This window comes from Thermobia domestica, chromosome 3, assembly GCF_964235325.1.
Source record: "Thermobia domestica chromosome 3, izTheDome1.hap1.1, whole genome shotgun sequence".
Classification (NCBI taxonomy): domain Eukaryota; kingdom Metazoa; phylum Arthropoda; class Insecta; order Zygentoma; family Lepismatidae; genus Thermobia; species Thermobia domestica.
This window is the reverse complement of record NC_137456.1, coordinates 49,631,171-49,651,065: the sequence shown is the minus strand read 5'-3', so window position 1 is coordinate 49,651,065 and position 19,895 is coordinate 49,631,171. Positions and strand designations below refer to the sequence as shown.

Below are 19,895 nucleotides of genomic sequence, written 5' to 3'. Positions count from 1 at the left end.
TCGTATAATATTCTATGGTATCAGAAGTATATGATGCTTTTACATGGTAGCATTTTGATAAGCATCTTGTCGTGACGTAGCAAACATCACTGGAGAAGAGCGCAATTATGGCTCCGAAACTAAAAAAAGAGATTTCAGTCACTATCTCTTCTAAAACCCTTTGTCGCATATGCTTATTATGATACAAAGGACTTTTAACTTTGTACAAACAAGGATGCTCCTCATATTTTTCAATCAGCATAATAATAGCACCCTACTCCAACTCATTTTTCTCTACTACAATTCAATTTCCCACACAAAACAAAGAGCATGAGTATTTGGCACAAAACCTTTCTCTTCCTTTTAACACACCACGGCGCTGCAATCGGACCAGAAATGCTGGGGAAAACGTTACGAAACAGAGCAGGTTCTACCGACAAGATATGCCATGGCATGGGAAATGCTATAGCATTTGCTACTTTACACGGTAGAATATCGATACGATTTTTGCTGCGAAAAATGCTTCCGTCTAAAACTAGCCTTACTCGAAGCATCTGTTGTGTTAAGTATGCATCGAATATAGAACCAAAGTCTATTAAGTCTTGTGTACATATACTGTAAGTATGTGTTAATTATACTATACAGAAGAGAACTTGCATATTTAAACAAAGATACAGCAAATTTTAAACTTAGTTTATTCTATAAGAAAAGATAGAATCTATTGTATATCTCAATATTCAATATTCAAAAATAAGTTTCTGCGACATACTCAACTCTTGTGCTGCGTATAATTGTAGTTTTTTTTTTCCCCTAATTATTAATGTAACTCTTCATTCTGTTTTGACCTGCTACTGCCCTCAGATTGATATCTTATGCTTAGTAAAAATGAAGCGTGCTTGTTACATACATTAAATATTACATTAATGTTTTAAAACTAATCTGACATATTGGCGTTTTAAAATCGAAGGAAGTCACAAGAACAGCTAGAAAAGAGGAATTTTCTTGGTTGCCAACAAGAAGTCTGGATACCTTGGTCTTTTATTCAGCAAAGAGAAAATATTTACATGCGTATTGGGATTCTGTTCAGATTTGAAGTTGTCATAAGTACACTAATTTGTGCAATTCCATAGCATACACACCTGAGTGCCAAAACAGACAGGCGAATTTACTCTGCATGGAAAATTTGTTTCGTCAATGACATAATAATATCTTAATAATTTGTATGTCAATGCTGCTGTTGGAGTTTTATGGTTTTCTTTTTTCTTTTAACCTATTAGCTGGAAACACTTCTTTCACTCGTATAGGGAGAAAAAGCTGCCTGCTTACAAGGTTCTCAATGAAGTTCGTTTACAGTAGGAAATTAGTCTTCCTTAAGCATAGAATTATGGCTTGTGTGATTTCAGGTATTTACCATAACCTATTTAGAAGATATAGAAATGGTTGCCCTATGACTCTACCGTCACACGAGAGCTCAGAGCTTCCCTATGATTGAATGTCTCTTATTGGTATCGGTTATAGCCATATCAGAATTAAACTAACAGATTATTTTTTGTTATTTTTAGACTTCCAAACTACACCATGCATAGTCTTGGAAGTCTTATAGAACGGCTTTGTCCGTCCGTTTGTCGACAGGTATCAAAGCAAAAACTGTAAGAGATACTGAGATTTTTTTTTTTTAATCGATTCAGCGTCCTAAGAATATGTTACATATCTCAGTTAGCTCTCTATTCACACCAAAAGTAGTACAAATTAGTCATTTCTGGTTTTAACGTTTATCGCCAAAGAACGAAAACAACAGCGAGAAGCGTTTCTTTTGCAAACGATTCAGCATCTCCTGCCTATGACTATCCCGAACACACTACCAGAACTGGAAGTGGTTCAAATTTAGTATACTTCTCCTTAAGAAGTAGAGGACGACAATTACCTATGCAGTATCAAGAGTTACGAACGAGAAGTGAATGTTTATTCTAGAGTCATAGACGAGAGTATAGTGTAGTATTTACGCAATTAATACTCAAATGGAAGGAAGTTTTTCCAATTTATTAGAGGGATAACTATTATTATTACTTATGCTTCTGATGGCCCTTTGATGGAACTAAGTTCATCAGTAGTTTGTTATGGAGATCCTGATTGGATTTGTTATGTGCAGGGCTGCCAACGTTAGACTTCTCCAGCACTTTCTACATACATTCATATATCTTTACTGCACGGTCATAAGAACTTAAGTCACTTCTTGATCGTTTCCAGTTTGTGATACATTTTTGCCCTCAAGAACTATCTTTCATTTGGTATTGTGGATGTACTGTATGTCTGGCCGAAATGAGGAAGGTATCTTTTACCCATATTTCATAACATGCTGTGGATTTCAAGGTCTTGTAACGACATATTTCGAAGGTTAACTTGACTCATCTGAAAAATTATTTTATTTTCTGTTCAGGCTTATGACCGTGTATCAAAGGTATATTACGTACACATTTAGAATTATTCTTTTCTTTATAAAGAAACCAACAGTGGGTCTTTATCTTGATGCTCAACGCCCACCTTTCTCGCCATAAATATTCATTTTTAATTATTCCTTTGTGAGTATTCCGATAATTTTTGTTGGAAAAATTCCGTATATTTGCCTTCATGGTCATTCATCTTTAGTAAGTTGGTACGAAAAATGTATCGATTTGACTCCTCTAAATTTTGCCTCCGGACTACCATTTAGAAAGATACAGTGTGGCAACTCTAGGCTTTGTAACATTACCCCAATAAATTTATCCATCAATCGAGACTTTATTGGTACTTTTCTCCTCTTCATTATCAACATTTCTTGATATGAATATATTTTATATTCCATATACAAGGTTGAATCGTAACTCTTGTAATATTTCCACAAGCCAAACAACAGTTGCGCGTATACATACCGTGATCATCCGTTAGTACAAGGTCAAACTGGCCTAAGAAGTAGTGGCAAGAGGACTATTTAACACGAAGGCCCCATTCCGTCAGTATCTTCACTCTGTTTTTAGCGGCAGTGACGATGAGTGCTTAACAAAGTATGATGCGTGAACTCTTCGCTACTGTATGTATTCGAACTCGGGCATAACGCTGCGGGACCAACCAAAGACATTTGTCATGCGAAAACAAAAGGTGAAGTAAATCATAGCACAGGAACTCGTTGGTTCCTGAATTTTCGTATAGACTAAAATTTTCTATTTATGTAGGGTACAGCGAAACATGGTATACGGGAGTTTGGACTTTCCCATCAGCCTTTTAACATAAAAGATCCTCTTGAGTACAGAAATATATTACAATAAGTAGTTTCCTCTAATATTTTAGGTAAGAATGTGGAAGGAGCTCAATGACGAGGCGTCGTGAGAGGGAATGAGAGGTTTTTTTTTTTTTTTATTAGGTGTCTCTCGGTGACCGAACGTCGTGAGAGAGAAAAGGAAACCCAATGATCAGGCGTCTTAGGGCTTTTAGGAAAGGTATCTTCTCAACTAACCAAGCGTCGTGAAAGGGTAAGGTGTTTCCAATGGCCAGGCGCCTTAGGGCTTTGGCGGTTTGATTAACCTGGAGAGATTGATGCTGTTCGAGGTGTGCTACCGTCTTTTATCCTAAAATGTCGGCTACCTTCGTTGATCTGTCTTGTGGACTGTTGGCGATTGTGGGCAACTCTTCGTTACAGTCGTTGGCGTTGTATTTATTCACTACCAACACGTGTACTACACATATGGTTACAGCATGATGTGAAGACATGCGGAATCTTACAATACAGATGATTAGCCAAGGTCCGACCGCCCCAGAGTAACAGATACTGAGGTCATATGCTACTGAGGAAAATCCATTCACCAGCACAAAATGATTGTGAAATCAACTCGGCATACCCCAGTTCACTGTAGTGCGTCATCCTCACGAACTCAGAAAAACTACCAGTAGCTGCCGCATTGTGGTACATGAGTTAGCCCTAGCTCAGGCTCAGAGGACAGTGGACGTGTGGCAGGAACTGAAGCAAAGTCCGGGAGAGGGAAGCTTTTTGAAATGAATTGTCACATGCGATGAAAAATATTATTTCGACATGCATAAGTAACGATCCTTAAGCAGGCTGTCGAATTTATGTATCTTAACCAGATTACACACATAGAATTGAAGTGTTAAGAATTTCATAATTATAGTTGATCAATGTTGATGGAACATATGAGAGAATAACTTTCACTAATGGATTTATATTTAACCTATTCTACAGTTAATTCCCTTTTAATCATAATTCTTAACGTAAATTTAACCTGTACATTGTTAAAATAATTATTTTAATACGTATAATGCGCAATTTTATTATAATTTGTTTACAATATTAAGAATACAAGAAACAACGAAAAACCCAGATATTAGACTTATACGTTCACATAAAGAACACAGACTATATAGTGCTAGGTAATGTACGTTTTGCAGATAACTTTATAATCAAGAAATTTACAAAATTGCGTAAGGCATATCTTGAAAATTACTGTGCCTCTCTCATAATATCTAATCGACCTCCTGTTCACGAATTCGGTGCGGACATTCTACCCTTAGGCGATTATATATATAAAAATTACTTAACACACTTTATATAAAAATTTTCTCCTTTAATCACGTATAAAGAGTGACCCCCGGAACTCCGGGAATCGCATGCAACACAGCCTCATTTGTTAAATGAATTTTTATATATAAACATTACGAAAACGCTGCACCAAATTATTACCAAATTGGGTTAAATTTTCGGATGATTTTTTTTTTCTACATAAAACTCATTTGATATAAAAAAAATGATTTTACCATGTAGTTCTTTATGATGACTAGAGACCGGATGACTAGAGACCGGCAAAATGCCTATTCTTTAATGTTAAAGATATGATAAAAAATAACGTTTTAAAGTTTGTATGAGGAGTTATAGTTTCAATTTAAGACAATTTTATTTGGCCTATTTTGCCTATTCTATGCATTTTCTTCAAAGTAACATTTTATTATGGAAAATATATAATTTATTATTTCAAGAAAGGATTCTGCCTCTTCCAAGAAATGTAAGCGTTGTTTGTAGTGATAAGATGTCGTAAGAGTTTGAACTGCTATGTGTATTGATAAAGTGCTGTAAAACTTTGAACTGGTGTATGTACGGATAAAGTGTATAAAATTTGGACTGTTATATGTAGTGATAAAGTGCTGTAGAGAATGTATTTATGAAATATACATGGAATACATGTCAAGCATCGTTTTTATATACACAATAAAAGAAGATATTAAGAAACAGGTGTATTTCTATATTTTTTGAACATTATCTATGATTTGAATTTATTTTTTATTGTATTGAGTATTTATCTTCATTTCGAGTTACATTTTAGTGCCTATTTTACTGCTTATTTTTTAAATTTTAAGTGCCTATTTGACTGCTCATTTTCCAGGTTTTTAATGCCTAAACATCCGGTCTCTAATAATGACCATAAAAACATTTAAAATTAGGACAGATTATTACCCTGTCTTTACGATATATAAAACATTTAAAAACCTATTACATAGTCTTTTCAACGCAGTTTGGATTTCGTAAATTGGTTAATAAATAAGAAAGTTAGCATTTGGTTGCCTGTATTTACGCAACCAGATAAAACACATTAAGAAATGAGTAAAAGCATACTACCAAATAATAATAATAAAGTTTAAACCAGCGCTGGAACGTCATTTAACTGGGGTCTTATTGTACCTTATTCCTCTCTTGCTCCTTTTCTCACGTTGGATCCTCCAGTTTTGTCTTTTTCTGTTTATCTGACTTCTGCTTTCTCTTTTGATTTTCCATATTCCTGACTAGCGTGAGTCTCCTTCTACATCAACTCGCTCTGACTTCGTGGCTTGTAAAGGGGAGAGAGAAATCTGGTGGAGCGTGGATTTGAACCGCCGACATTGAACCCGATAACGACTCACAGTAAATCGATTGAAAAATTGGGCTTATATGAACAAACACTTTTAAAGTAACGTCATCGATTAGCAAAGTTATAATGAGTGGTGAAGAGCACCGCCTGTTGATAAGCTAACAAATCGTTAGGAAATTGGTAATTTACTCTTCCGCTGACCGGTAAATTTAAACATTAATTTTGAACAATTGCTCATATCTCCACTCCTAATTGAGATAGAGGGTTGAAACATCGTTTTGGGGATTTAAAAATTTTTATATCCAATCAGCGTTACCAACATCTATAATCTATTATCATTATGATTACTGAAAAAGCTGCAGATGGAAACACTGATTTAATAAACCATTCTAATATATTTTGAATGTCCTTTATCAAATACACCATATACGAGGGTTGCCCAAAAATAATTATTAATACACATTAGAGAGGCAAGGGCTCGGAAAAACAGTTTTTTTTTTTGGGGGGGGGCGGTTTTTTCTGCTTCGCTTTTTTGCTTGGGAGATTTTGGGCTTTTCTGAAGATTTTGCTTTAAACTGATAAAGCAGACTTTGTTTCGCTTCTCTACAACAAAAAACTCATTTAATTAGTGGTTGATACAGATAATATGAAACCTCGAAAATAAACCATGAATTTCAAAAAGATTTATTAAAATTCTTAACATATTTACATTATGAGTTCCAAAGAATTAACCAATATATGTAATAATATTTTAACCTCTTATATACAATAAGTACTTTTAAAAAATGATACACAAATAACTAGCAAAATTGTATGTTGTATTTTTACTTATTGTATCACACACCCTCTTTTTGAAGCAAAATAAAGAAAAACATGAGAGAAATCTAATCATCAAGAGCTTCGTTTCGGGTGGTTCTGTACATTCTTGAAATTTTTCAGTTAAGTTTTAACTTTCATATACATTGTATGAATATTTCGAACAAATTTTTCACTGATTGATGATATACGTAATAATCTGTTACCACCTATCAGGTGCTTCGGATCTGCAAAATCGGTAAAGCTCCAAATTCTGTAATGCACTGACTGTTCCTTAAGCTTGTTCAGAATCGGGAAAGTATCGAATTTTTTGTTCATGGATTACATACGTAATAGACGGTTTATCTGAGCGTATGGTTTCCTAGGGTGTAGAATATATAACCACTATCACGGTTTACCCAGTCCTGAAGGTTACTGAATTTTTAACAAGAAAATTCAACATATCGTTACGATTTTTTTTTTTTTTTTTTTTTTTTTTTTACAAAAAAGAAAAACTATGGAATACATTTAAAAAGAGTGGAAGAATCAATCACTGTTCCAATTCACAAAAAAGGCAAAATTCATTGTAATAATTATCGAGGGATTTCTCTTAACATTCTATTAATAAGATTGACCCCATACGCAGATGAAATTATTGGAGATTATCAGTGTGGGTTTAGTCGAAATCGATCAGATATTTACCATTCGACAAATATTCGAAAAGAAATGGGAATATATTACCCAGTACATCAACCGTTTATTGATTTTAGAAAGGCTTACAACTCGGTTAGGAGGGAAACAGTGTACAATATTTTTACAGAATTTGGAATACCGAAAAAGCTAGATTTACAAAGTGTTTAAATGAATCCCAGAGAAAAGTCCGAGTAGCAAAATGCGAGCTTCCACGTCGAGATTGGTCTGAAACAAGGATATGCGTTATCGCCGTTATTATTCAGCTTTATTCCGGAGTACGCTATAAGAAAAATCAAAGATAGGAACCAGGGCCTAGAGTTGAATGGTATTCACCAGGTTATGGTGTGTGCTGATGATGGAAATTTGATAGGAGAACAATCGAAAGAAATGCAGAGGCCTTATTAAATGCTTGCAGGGACATTAGTAAATGCAGAGAAATCTAAATACAAGAAAGTTCCAAGGATCGTAATACGGCAAATTATGAATGCGTTAAAATATCAATTAATACTTTCGACACAGTGGATACTTTCAAATATCTTGGATCAGTATTACCAGACCAAAATCATACCCACAAAGAAATTAAATGTCGACTGAAATCAGGAAATTCTTATTATTCAGTTCAAAATATTTTGTCGTCGCGAATTCTGTCAAGGAATTTAAAGCTTAAAATATATAAAATGATAATCATGCCTGTTATGCTTTATGGTTGTGAAACATGGTCGCTTACGCTGAGGGAAGAACGCAGATTGAAATTATTTGAGAATAAAATTCTGGGACGAATATTTGGACCCAAGAGGAACGGGAATGGGGAATGGCGGAAACTTCATATGGAGGAAACACATAATTTACACGGTTTACCAAACATCGTTAGAATCGTCAAGTCTAGGAGGCTGAGGTGGGCAGGTCATGTAGGCAGAATGGAAGAAAGTAGGAACGCTTTCAAAGTTTTAACTGGAAATCCAATCGGGAAATGTCCATTAGGAAAACCTAGGCCCAGATGGGAGGACAATATTAAGATGGATCTAGCAGAAATAGGAATACAGAGTAGAAACTGGATTGAATTGGATAAGGACAGAAGTCAATGGAGAGCTTTTGTAGCCAGAGCCAGAGCCAGAGAGAGAGAGAGAGAGAGAGAGAGAGAGAGAGAGAGAGAGAGAGAGAGAGAATACATTTAAGTTAAGCACAACTGCACAACAAACATGTGTGGTTAGCTTTCGCGCTTCTATCGTGAAGTCCGGAATTCAACCCCGCATTCGACCATTTTGACAAGTTTTTCTCAATTCCATCTGTAAGTGTAGAGATAATGCGTGTATTGTGAGTCCTGACCGACTTCCTTTCTAATCGTTTTTAAATCTTTGTTATTACTAATTACCAGCAGTGATGGATTTGCGAAGAGGGTTAGGATGGGGATGTCTTTCGGATTGAAGCCTCTACCCCGAAATTACGGAATTTCTAAAACAAACTAAATATTAGTTTTGCCTTTACTCAAACTTCAAGCCGTCCTCAAATAAAAAATTAGGAATTTTTAGAAAAACTAAGCATTAATAAGAAAAGTCCCTCCCAAAATACTTTTCTAAATACGCTCCTGGTCTTCAAGGTTGTATCTGGAAGATTATAGCTGAATATACAAACGAAACGAAATATTTGTTGTGCCTGTACTCATAAACTTAAGTTCCTCTTAAATAAAAGTTAGGCATTTTTAGAAAGAAAGAAAAAAAAAACATTATTTAGAAAGAGTAAGTATTTTTCTGAATCCGATACTGATTATTTTTATCAAATGACATTCAAGCTTGTGTCCAGAAGATTGTTAAATCCTTGCACAGCTACAGTATAACGGAAATGTGGAAGTACGCTCTGACAGATATATTGAAAAAAGTACGCTCTGATGAATATATTGAAAAACGTAAGTTTAATTATGTGCTAGAAGCTAGAGTACTAAGCTCTAAGAAGTGAAAGACGGCTGACTAAAAAGAAATGATCTAGGAAAGAAAAAATTTCGATAATTCAGAAATTAAAATCAAGTTAAATAGCTTCTAAAATTGCCATCAAATACTACGTACTTTATGTTTACTTTAATTCATAAATCATGTGCTTCATCCATCATGATGGTGAATTCCAAAGCGAAATATGGCATTTAGGTCATGGAATCTTATTTAACTTTAGAGTATTCTATAAGAAAGCTATTTAATACGTTGACTGCCAAGGCCGAAATTCAATTCCGACCCCCGGAGCCGTCAAATGTAGGTAAAATAAGCCTACAGTGAACATCCAAACGAATTAGCATAAATTTGCATACGTATAGAAACAATACTTTTCATCTGCGTCGCAGACCATTCACAGTTATTCTACTTCAGGGCCGCATGGCCACATAAACTCCTTTAACAAAGCCAAGACTAAAGCCCATGCGTGGAAATAACGACTTGAAGAAGAAATGTGAAGCCCGCATGTGGGTTTCATGGCCCCTGTCAAGAACTATGTGAAGCCCATATGCGGGCTTTACGGCAGTCAACGTGTTAAACAGAAAAATCATGAAAATGAAAAAAGCCAAAATTTCCAAAATTCTTTTTTTCCCAAAAAAAGCTGGCTTTTTATGTGCAGAAAACCATCGATTCAAAAAAGCCGGCTTTTTTGCGTCTCTAATACACATGCTCATAAATCGAAAACTAACGGTGACAGACATAACAATGTATTTATATTTTGAATGTCCTTAATGAGCTTTTGCAAATCAAACATATATGAGCGTAGTTCAAAAAGTAATTATTAATATATATATATATATATATATATATATATATATATATATGATCGTAACTTTAAAACTACTCGTTATAGACATAACAATGTAACATTATATATACTTTGATTATCCTTAAGGAAATCTCTGTGCATATACAAGGGTTAGCAAATAATTAAGTTTTGACAATTATTTATAACTCGATAATTAATATACGAGTCCAACAAGTCGCGCTGTTTCCTAGATACCGGTTTCCAGCCGTATGACCATCACAATTTGGCCTCTTTAAGACCCCCCATATATTACCGACCTGCCACATTTTACTCACAAACATTACATTGGCTGATAGAGTGAGATTGTTGTCATCGTTTGACGAGTAGTTCTGCTGTGTTCAAAAAGTAGTGGGTAATTATAACGTTTTGGCTGGTTAGTGTGTGACTTGTTTGTTTTAAGTTTATTGAATGATTGCCCCGCTGTTGCCGTCGTCACAGGCAAAAGTTTATATATAGTTGCAACATCACATTTTTCTTTTTAACATCATATAATTTTAAAATTCTGACTTCATAAAGTTAATTTTCGAAACTTAAATGGGCCCCCTTTCGCTCTGGGCACCTATGTTAGTTATGTTACTGATTACAACGATGATTTAAAGAGGCCGAATTAAAACTTAAAGAAAAATAGCAACATTTCTATCCAGTAATGATTTTATTATTCCAATTTATGAATGTAAAGATTACTTATTGCTGTGTTTGATGATTTTACAAGAGGAAGACAAAAAATTAGATTGCTTTTATGTTTTCATCTTGCACAAACATATTCAAAAATACAAAAACAATCAGTAAAGAATAACATGATGCTAATCTTAAACATTTATATAATGAGTTTGTTGGAAGAGATATACCTTATGATAAATTTAAAGAGATATACTCTACTTGCTCGAATGATGATAATGGTTTTATACCAGTTGATATGACGAGAATGATAAATAATGCAAAGTATAGAAACATTTAATATACATCTAGTTTACAATTTTATGGTTTTGAACTACAAAATTCATAGTCAACGTTCAACATTAATATCAAACATCAACACTAAACGTAAATGTTCAACATTCAAATGACAATGTCTAACGTCGACATCCAAACGTTAACGTTCAAAGATTTGCTACATAATAAATGAATGAGAAAGAAATTGAGAGGAACCTTAAATTAAAGAATTCCTTATTAACGGTTTTAAAAGTTGGAAGAAAGAAAAACACGGAATTTATGACGAATACAAAAACCAAGAACATCCAGTAATTGATGCTATCCACGCTTTAAGAAACGAGATTAAAGAAGTAACAGAACAAAACAAAAATCTAATAACAGAACTTGTTTCTGGGTAAAAGAGAATTTATATTATCCTTGAAGACCATCAGAAACATCATTTAAGTAAAAGTTATTTAAAGATGAAAAATCTCCTAGCCAAAAAAAAAATAACGTTTTCAGAAGTAGAGTGTGTACCTCCCACCTCTCAAGAAATACACAATTTGAAATCTACAATTACTGTTTCTAAAAGAATTGCTGAATACCTACAACAGTCAAAACACAAACGTCATTATCCGAGGGGTATCAAAAAGTTCTTGTAATCACCTAGAAGGTGGCGAACTACGAACCTCCTCGGAAATGCATTTTATAATTTAGGTTCTTGTATGTTAACCATGTAAATTCTAGACTCGTTAGAAGATTTTTTCTTTCAGGTAAATCACTGAAAGTATGATGATTGACAATCTTGGGAGCGTCATTAAGTTCCTCCATCTTCGGGGGAAATACGCAAAGCAGACCACAAAGAGATGAGAGAAGTCTATGGGAATGAAAACCTACCCTATGAGATGATATTTAAGTGGAAACAGCAATGCCAAACTGGACACATGGCCACAGCGGACGCCTCTAGATCTGGAAGACCATCTTTCACTGATGAAGCCGCCTTGACGGAGAAAGTTGAGATCATAATACAAGACAGGAGAAAATGAAATGAAATCTTTGAGTTTTACGTCCCACGGTTATGCCGGTTAGGCTAAAGGAGACGGTGATAATGAGAGATGAGTGAAATGGTGGAATGAAGAAAGTGGGAGGAAACGGGAGAACCCCGAGAAAACCCACGAGCACGGTGTTTGTCCACCACAAAGTTCACCTGGCGGGGGCTGGGATCGAACCCGGGAGCACCGAACGCTCTACCACTGAGCCACCGCGCCCCCTACAAGACAGGAGGATAACCACTGAAAATATTATGTGTACAATAGGCATGAGTTATGGATATGCTTGAAATATCATTCACAGCCAGATGCATCTTCAGAAAGTGTCAGCACGGTGGGTACCACGACCGCGCACACCTTTCTAGAAGAGAAATCGCGAGAACGCTTCATGAGAAATATTGCATCGTTCTCATATTAGATGCATAAAGAGGACTTTTTCGGCAGACTTGTAACAATGGATTACAGTTGGGTTTATCTTTACGACCGAGAAACAAAGAAAATGAGCAAACAATGGAAACATCCTTCCTCCTCCCACAAAAAGGCACGAGTACAGAAGTATGCCACCAAGGTGATGGTTTGAGTTTTCTAAGACTGAAGGGGTCATCATGACAGATTACCTACAACAGGGGCAAACTATTACTAGTACTTATCAGGGTGGATTGATTTAAATCACTTGATTTTTTAAATAAAAGTCGTTGATTTAAATCAAATTCCAAAATAAAGTGAAAATAAGTAAAATCCTCTGGTATTTCGATTATGGAAGATAATAATCATAATACAATAAGACTCAAATGTATGTACAGCACAGTATAAAAACAAGTGTCATGCAGAAGATGATTAGGGAAAATCCCGTTTTGGACGGGTAACAAGGGAATCCTGCTTTCTTCTCTTCGTAACAGAGTTTGTAAATCGTTAACTGTTCCAACAGGGAAATCACCATGTATAGTTAAGCCGAAAATTTCTTTGTGTACGTCAGTTTGTTTATTCCCAGATAATAGGGGCGTATTTAGAGGAGTCTGATCCCCTCTCCGAACTTTTTTTTTTTTTTTTTTTTTTAGATTTTATAACTTTAGACGAAATTTATGTATTTATATGTATTTCGTGTCGCAAGCTAGTTCCATTTTTTTTAAAAAAAAAACTGTCCCTGCCAAATATCAGTAACTTTTCTGAAAAAAAAAAAAAAAAAAAGCGTCATGTTGTACTTTTTCCTTAATACTTAAGAAACATTGTTTGGGATTGAAATAGGTTAACGATTGGGGATTAATTCAAAATTCAAACCGAATACTTTCACTCAAATGGCACAATTATCATTTAAAACTGATTCCTAACGTTTTTTCTTCAATTCGCGACTTGTATTATACGAGGAGAAAGATTTGATTTAAATCAAAAATATCAATAAAAATGATCTTTAAAAAATCATGTTTTTCCACCCTGGTACCTATTATTGCCATCTCTGACTATGTTACGAGAGGAACTAAAGATGATCCTAAATTGGTCACAAAAGGGGTGCTGCTGTTGGCGGACAACGCACTACCTTATTCTACCCATGCATCCATGATGAAGGCAGTGAAATTAGGATACGAAATATTGCTCCAACCCTTATACTGACCGGACCTAGCACCAAATAATTTCTCTCTTCCCAGAAATGAAGCGTCCACTCAGAGAAAGCCATTTTGACAGTAGAGATGACATCATTTCTGAGGTTGAACTGTTGTTTCAAAGCCAAACTGCAGACTTTTATAAAACGGGCCTACGAAAAGTGAAGAACCGTTGGCAAAAATGATGCACGCACGCTAGACACGGTGACTCCGTACGGAAGCACTAATACCATCATGGTGTCAGAGTCTCCAGAGTAGATTTCTTCAAGGTGATTGCACGAACTTTTTGACACCCCTCCTACACTTGGTTTACAAGCGGTTCAAGGAAAAATTGGACATTATAAAATTGGAGATGAAATATGAATACAGAGTAATATATTCGTTGATGATGAATCGTTTACAGCTATACATGGTATATGCATCATTTTTGACAAATATTCTTATTCGTGCTGAAAATTACTATTCAGAAAGACTACTTTGCGGTTCGACTGTGCAACATCCGGTTCGGGTTTACTACTGCCGATAAGCCCAGAAGTTGTCAGTTTCGCCAGCTTTTATAGTTGACACAACCTTGTTGACATATTCAAGTTCTCAATAGAACCACTCTTATTCGCATAATTGACAATTCCAGGGAAACAAAAGATTTCAAAGTTGAAAGTTACAACTTTGGAGTTTCAACCTTCAAGTTAAACTTTGAGGTTGAAAACGACAGCTTCGGGAGGGGGGAATGTTTCGAAGAAACGTTTATTATTTTTCGGCGTGGAAATCACTGAAAAAGAAAAATTCCGTTCCATTAAAAAACAACTTTTCGTTTGAATACGCCACTTCCGATGGAAGATATAAATTTGAAACATCTCCAATCGACAGTATGATTACCAGGAAGCTCTGCAATTTTCATTTTACCAGATTTTAGAAGCAGTGGACGGATGATCTCGGACACTTACATGTGTGTGTATTTAAAAATAATACTATGAACAGTGAACTGATACTTAAATTTGAATGTAAAGAGAATTATTTTCAACTTTGTGTAATCACAACATTCTATTTTCGAGTTTATTTATCAATAGTAGAAGTTTTGCAATATTTAACAAATTTGTATTTTTTTTTTTTTAATCCAACTATATTTTTTATTAATCCTCCAATGCACGTGTGAACTGTGGACATTACAGACGGTAAATACTTTGGTGGTAAACAGTAATTGTTAGTTAAGACAGTCATAGTGATTCTTCCGGTATCTGAATCCAGGGTTTATTATGGAAAGCTTAATTGTGCCATAGACAGTGTGCTGAATTCAGCTACATCAAGAAACACCTAGCTTCCTGCAGAAAGCATCGTTTGAATGAAACACGAAAGTAAGCCCACCCAGCAGTTGAAATGTTGGTAATTCTACGTAAAGAAGTTAGAGCTCGTGAACGCATTCCATGAAAAATATAATTTCTTGACTGTTCTGCTTTCGCATTGTAGTAAAACCTGGAATGATTTACCACGACATTAAATTCAACATAATGGAAAACATTCAACGTATTTCTTATATTTGCAACAATTAAGGAATTTGATACAATAAGGGTGTAAGTCAAACATGCAGTTGGAGAAAAACCATCATGTTGAAAATTTAAGTAGTTTTTTTTTTTTCTTTCTTGTATACAACAATGTAATATGCAGCATTTTATTCCGATATTAAATTGAAATGTTACCAGGAGCCTAAACAAGCATGGCAAAAGCCACAAATGCGTTTGATGCAAAAAGGGCGTAAACTCGCTTACGCCCTTATTACATCAAACTACTCAATTATAAAGGAAATAAATCTCATTCCGGTCCTCACTATCAAAATCATCGCCTCGTTACATATGATTACCACAGCTCTAATTTCCAAGTTTTAATCCACTTTTGTAGTAATTTCAAAGTTTCAGTACGTTTTCCCTTCCATATTCACTGGATCTGAATATGTAAATTTTATTCAACCGCAGAAAAGACCTCAGGAACATAAAATGTCAATTGGGCCTTTTACGGAAACAACTTAATGGCTACTTTTTCTCATATTCACGCAGAAATTCATTTCTCTGAATGACACGAGTAGTGGCCTCGATCAAATATCTGCACATTACATCTTGTTCTATTGAGAAGTCTTTCTCAGTCTACCATACGCTAAAGAGGAATAGAAAAGGCTTAAAACAAAAGAAATGTGACAAATTGTACAAAGGAACAATGGCTACATGTGATCTCTGTGTTATAGTACAATTAATACTTATAGATAAAGCGATTGGCCGAGAGTGCTAGTATTTCTATTATATTATTATTATTCAACATATGGTTCACGTCACCACGGCATGGCACGTCCCCCTTGCAGATAAAGAAGTTACATGGAAGTTAACTGCGAATATATTTCATAAGCATTCGCAGAAAGACAATGGGTAAGCTTCCAGTTTGGGAGTTTGGCATGAGGCTACAAATCTCATTTGATTAAAAAAAAAAAAAATGTTCAGAAACATTCACAGAATCCTTGGACGAGCACTTGGAGCACGACCTCAGCAACGTACAATGGACATTTGAAAATGTGGAACTAGAAGTTCAGGAAGTTAGAAGTTATTTATGGGAAAAGAAAAATCAACCACGGACAGGAATTTTCACCCACAAACTATTCATACACTCAATTAAACATGTTCACGTTGTTCAATGGTTCCTTTAGTTGCTATTAAGAGTGAATGGTAAGATATTATTGTCCTGGATAGACAGGGTTTACCCAAGTGGGCCCAGCCCGAAAAAACCGGTTTTTTTTCGGGTTGGACCCACCTGAAAAAACCCACTTTAAAACCCACCTGGGTTTTTGATCTATTTGTTAGTATATTATTGGTACAACTAAGGTGATCACATTGTGATTTTTATCAGATTTGAGACTTTCCTTGGGCGAATTAGAGGCTTTCACGTTAAGGTATACAACAACATTCAACCTAAGATTTTTATAAAGTTCTGAATGCACTAAATGATTTTTTTTTTTTTTAAATCTTACTTATATCATGTTCCCATGAACATGAGGAATGAAAAAAATAATTAAATACTCACGTGAATTGAGATGTTTCATCTCTGAACACATGTTTAAAACTAATCCAAGCACAAAAACAAGTCCTATGACCAACACGTAAATGGAATTTCCAATAACAATCAAAAATATGTTATATCAACAATTTCAAGGTGATCATTTTAAAATAGAAAGGAAAACATTTTCCTCTATATCGAAAACAAGTGTAAAACAAGTACTTTCCAAAAAAAAACCAAAATAATCTTCGTATCAGTATAAAAACTAGCATTTCAAACGATAAATCATCATTCGATAACCAACGTTCGATCTTCGTTCATTCAACCATGGATCATTTAATCGTCATTGCTCAACCTTCGACACTCAACGAACAATCTTTCTGGACCATCAAGACGCTAAGTTCAGTGGCGTGCTCCAGCCAGCGATCATGAGAGAACCAAATAGACTGTGAGTATGTTTGGCGCATGTTGTTATTGCATGACTAAGCTGTGAAATGAGAGCACTTATACAGATGAATCCACGAGAGATCTCAAGGACTTTCTCCTTGTTAATTCGAACTCCGCACCGCTGTACTACTCATATCCTGTTTTAATTCTGCATTATAATGCCTGTACATACTATTTCTTTGAACTTATTATGGTGTTGGTTAAAAATATATATGTTGACATATTCAATAAATGTATTCTTATAAGGATGCTGTCTTGCTTCCTACATGATAACTCATTTTCAGTAGCTTCTTTAAATTTATATACGTGACAATTAAGCAATCAACAGCACAATATTACTTGGCTTGAGATAATTATACAACAAATTAATGTATGGATTATGCTTATAGCGACACCGAGGGACATTATCACTCATACGTTTGCCGGGTATAAGGTCATAGGTGCCGGTACTAATAATACATTAGTAAAACTATTAGTATTATTTCTTATCTTTGATGTAAAACACAAGCTTCTTCAACTAAAATTTGGTTTTCCAACAATAACAGTTTAGTTCAGTCATTTGTTGCTACTCTTCAAATAAGCATTCTGTAGAATCAACACCAGCAATAGCGTAAAAATTCTTGTCAAATTTAATAAGCTTAATGCTCGGGGTTCCGAAGACTATTTATCGCTTACTATTTCAAGTGCTGAGTTCAAATTTCCGTACTAGTGGAAGTTCTGATGTACACGCCGTGAAAGAAGTGTTCGGGAAAATCCCGAATTAAACGCAGAAGGATCGAAAATGAATACTTCAACGATACAATTATTTATTTTACGCTTAAGCCTGCCATACGTCCCGTAAAAAGCAGGACAGTCCCGTTTTTGGGCCCGCGTCCCCGTAAATTTAGTCGGGACAGGGAAATGTCCCGTATTTTAACTCTGTTCCATTTCTACTATCAATATCAGCTTATTCCAAAAGTAAAAAACAAAAAATTCTGACATTGGCTGGGAATCCTGTAGTTAGTGAATGAACAGTATGCTGTTGCATGTAACAGTTTTGAGGTAGTTATTACACCACCCTGTTCGACTTGATAGCAAGCGAAATTTGCAATGCCACTTTTTCCATTGCACTTGATGGAAACTCGGATACTTTCCGGAACATAAAAAGATGGCTTTGAGTGTTTCTACATTTACAAACACAGGGAGGATGACTGATCTTTTGCCCAGCAACACATTAGATAAGTTAACAAGAATTATTATCTTTATCACAGGCTAGAGGCACAGAATTGTGTTTTGGTCCAGGTCTTAGAAAAAAATGTAAATCTGGTCCTGACAATTACACACGACACGAAGAAAAATCAGCTTTTCATCAGATTAAACTGACGAACGTAATTTTGGCAAATACAGCCATGCACATAAATATTGCTAAACGCGCGAAGAATACTGAAGGAAGATCGTACCACTGATTTAAATAATTTGCATATTGTTTTCCTGTAAAGCATTTTTATAGCACATCTTAAGTTTTTAGGCATCTTAAGTCTGTACAATTAATTGCAGGGTACGAAGAGAGAAAAGCAGCTGCTGCTTAGTGAACTTTCGCCTATTCTTGAAGAAAAAAAAATTAAATCTTTTAGTTTTAGTCTCACGGTTATGCCTGCTATGCCCAAGGTGACGGTGATGATGAGAAATAAATGAAATGACGGAATGAAGAAAGTGGGAGGAAACGAGAATCCCAAGAAACCCACGCACAAGGTGTTTGTCCACCACAAAGCTCACTTGGCGCGAGCTGGGATCGAACTAGGGACCCTATGCACCAGAGGTGAACGCTCTACCACTGAGCCACCGCGGCCTATTATACTTTTGTTCAAAATCAGGCTACAGTTCATTGCATTGTGTTGGAAAGTTGAGGGGGGAGATGAGGTATCCCGTATTCTCATGAAAACATTTATTTATTTCATACAACATGTATTGTATCTTTGTTTTAAATTAATAGACCCCTTTTGGTATTCATATTTGGCGAACGTCAGTCAGGCTTCTGGATGACTTGATCTACATTTGTTCGTTTGTCTGCCGAGCTCCTTCATGGCTAAGCAGTTAGTGTACGCGTCTTCGGCGTGGGAGACCCGGGTTTGCTTCCCGGAGGGAGTTCATGTGGTTCGGATTCCACGTTAATCAGTAGGTCCCGTCTCATATAGCCTCGCTACTGACGGAGACTTTAAACACAAAATCAACTCAACTCGTTTGTCTGCCTCTACCACATACACTACAGGGTACAACTTTCGGCCTTTTAAGTTAAAATTTTCAGAGTACAAGCACGAGACACACTAAATTTCCCATATAGATTTTGGCGGTATACCAACGTAAAATATCAAAATGGCGTCCCTTTTTTCAAAACAGAGTATCCACGCTACGAAGCGCAATTTTCAGTCTTTTAAGTTGAAATTTTGACGGTGGAAGCACGAGATATGCTAAATTTGCTGTATATATTTTCTCGGCGATCGAATTTAAAATTTCAAAATGGCGGCCATTTTTTTTGAAAGCAGCAGTGAGTAGAAAATTGTTGCAAGTTGTGACAATGACAATCTTGAAATATAAATCACATTTTAACACTTTTACCCCAAAGACATTGAAATATTTCGGAAAAAAACGATTAAAGCCGAAAAAACCCAATTAAACCCGAAAAAAAACATATGGTCCCAGCTGGGTTGGGCTTTTTCAAAAAAGCCCGGGTTCTT

The 19,895-nt window shown here is 35.4% G+C and overlaps 1 protein-coding gene across 4 annotated transcripts in view; it reads right to left on the bottom strand.

Moving 5' to 3' along the window:
• Positions 1-19,895, bottom strand: part of LOC145680382 (nardilysin-like) — a 339,063-nt gene that overhangs the window by 285,645 nt on the left and 33,523 nt on the right. The window lies entirely within an intron of this gene.